We start from the raw sequence: 2,998 nt of genomic DNA, 5'->3' as shown, positions 1-2,998 counted from the left end.
CAACCCTTCCTAAAGCAAAGAAAAATCCCACTATAGGTTATCCATGGCTCGCTATAGATGAGACCATCTCTAGTGGCAAGGAATTCACAATCAAAATTATAAATCCAATGAGAAAATGAAACAATGAGGATGTGTCTGCAAAAGATCAATGGAGAATTTGAGGTAGGATAATTTGAAAGGAATATAAAAGAAGCTAAAGAATTAAGGAGATGAAGCAATAGAAACGATAATGAAAAAAGTGGATCAGAATTTTTTAAATAATATTTTAAAGGAATAGAGTATGGCTTTTAGAAATTAAAAACTTAGTTATTAAAATTAAATATCCCAGTGGCTATTTGGTCAGTGGATTAGATAAATGTAGCTAATGAGAAAACAAACCAGAAGCACTAAATACTCTACTGTAAAGAGATGGAAATTATAAAAGAGCTGCCAAATAACATGAATGAGAGTGCAGCAGACATGGACTAAGGACAGAAGATCAAACATGCATTTGATGCCAAATCTAGAAGTAGTCATTGAAAAAAGATGGAAGAAAACCTCACCCCAGATCGTCTAGGTGGCAGAAGCTCCTATTTTCCCTTTGATCTACAACTAATGAGGCACCCATAATCAAAGGGAAAAAGTCCCTCTGCACAACCTATGAGGGCACCCTAGAGATCCATCCATCTGTGCACCCAAAAGTAGGTGGATTGGACTACGCAGGAAGTGATGCAATGAGGAAGGTGATGAAAGAAGTGTAGGAGTAAGGACACCTCCCCCAACTTGAGGACCCTTCTCCCAAGAGGCAGTGTGCACACCCAAAAGCCTAAATACCAAGTACAGGCCTCTCTTGCTCTGCCATCATCATTTTGTTTTTGTTTTTTAATGCCTTCGCGCCCAACCTTAGGGGGATATTCAGCTCTAGTAAGAGAAACTAAAGGCTTCTGCTAAAGTGGCCACTTTTTGGAAAACAAAAAGGCGGCTCTTTACTACCAACTTGTTAAACGGTTAGAGCGAAAGTAAACAAAACCTTTTCTAAATAAGAAAGGTTTTTGCTACTTCAAATGCAGTATCAGAGGTAGGTCTCATTAAATACTGGGGGGGGAGGGAAAATCACAGTAATATGGTATCATAATAAGAAAATGATAATTTTCCAGCAGCTGAATTCCAGACCTGGAATATTGTGATATAACCAATAAAGAATGTAGAATAGCTATGATGAAGAAATTCTACAAGCTACAAGAAAACTCAGAAGGCAATATAATTATCTCAGGAATCAAATCAACAAACAGAAGTAGTTTACCTAAGAGACTGGAATTCTAAAAAAAATAAAATAAAATAATTCGGGAGCCAAAGAATTCAAATGAGATTAATGTATTAGAATCCATTGGAAATACAGCAGATCATATTAAAGAGAAAATTAGCAAGCTCATGGATACAAACACATAAATGATTCAAGTGGAAGGTGAGCAAGAACTAAGATTTTTATTTTTTTTTATTTTTTTTTAATTTTTATTTATTTATGATAGTCACACAGAGAGAGAGAGAGAGGCAGAGACACAGGCAGAGGGAGAAGCAGGCTCCATGCACCGGGAGCCCAACGTGGGATTCGATCCCGGATCTCCAGGATCGCGCCCTGGGCCAAAGGCAGGCGCCAAACCGCTGCGCCACCCAGGGATCCCTGAACTAAGATTTTTAAAGCAATGCAATCCTAGAACAACTCCTAAATCCATTAGCAAAGCCAGCATAAGAATAATGAGTATCTCAGAAAGATTAGAAAGATAGAAAGGAGGGATCCCTGGGTGGCGCAGCGGTTTGGCGCCTGTTTTTGGCCCAGGGCGCGATCCTGGAGACCCAGGATCGAATCCCACATCAGGCTCCCGGTGCATGGAGCCTGCTTCTCCCTCTGCCTATGTCTCTGCCTCTCTCTCTCTCTCTCTCTCTCTCTCTCTCTCTCTCTGTGACTATCATAAATAAATAAAAATTAAAAAAAAAAAGAAAGGTAGAAAGGAGAAGAGAAAAAATTATTTAAGAAATTAATAGCTGAGGGGATCCCTGGGTGGCTCAGCGGTTTGGCGCCAGCCTTTGGCCCAGGGCCCAGGGCGCGATCGTGGAGTCCTGGGATCGAGTCCCGCGTCAGGCTCCATTCATGGAGCCTGCTTCTCTCTCTCTCTCTCTCTCTCTCTCTCTCTCTCATGTCTATCATGAATAAATAAAACCTAAAAAAAAAAAAAAAAAGAAATTAATAGCCGAGACCTTCCCCAGTCTGGAAAAGGACCTGTATAGAAGTCTATGAAGCTAGTAGAATACCTTATTGTCTCAATGAAAAAAAGACCTTCTCTAGGACATATTATATTAAAAATGTTCAAGCCTATAATGAAGAATTTTTTTTTAAGATTTTAATTTATTTACTCATGAGAGACACAGAGAGAAGGCAGAGACATTGGCAGAGGGAGAAGCAGGCTCCATGCAGGGAGCCGGATGTGGGACTCTATTCGGGAACTACGGGATCATGCCCTAAGCTGAAGGCAGATGCCCAACCGCTGAGCCACCCAGGCGTCCCTATGATAGAGAATTTCAAAAGCAGCAGGGGTAAAGGAGATAGTAACCTACAAAAGGTACCTCTGATCAGTCTACCAACAGATTTCTCAGCAGAAACTCTAAAGACCAGGAAGAGTGGAAGGACATTTTTTAAATATTGAAAGGCAAAAACTGCTAGCCAAGAATACTTTGCTAAATAGCAAAGCTACCCTTCAGATATGAAAGAGAAATAAAGGCATTCCCAGACAATAGCTGAGGAAGTTCACCACCACTAGACTTGCCTTATAAGGAATTTTAAGAGGAGGTCTCCAAGCAGAACTGAAAAGGTGAAAGTACATGAAACTGATTAAAATGAAAAGCAGAATACTATTTTTTACCTTTATTTTTAATTGAAAGATAGTTATCATACTAGTTTCAGGTGTACAATATAGGGATTCTATAATTAGACACATTTTGAAATGTTTACCAAAGTGTGGTC

This window comes from Vulpes lagopus, chromosome 4 (assembly GCF_018345385.1).
Source record: "Vulpes lagopus strain Blue_001 chromosome 4, ASM1834538v1, whole genome shotgun sequence".
NCBI classification, from domain to species: Eukaryota; Metazoa; Chordata; class Mammalia; order Carnivora; family Canidae; genus Vulpes; species Vulpes lagopus.
The sequence above is the reverse complement of the archived record's forward strand: the minus strand, read 5'-3'. Positions refer to the sequence as shown.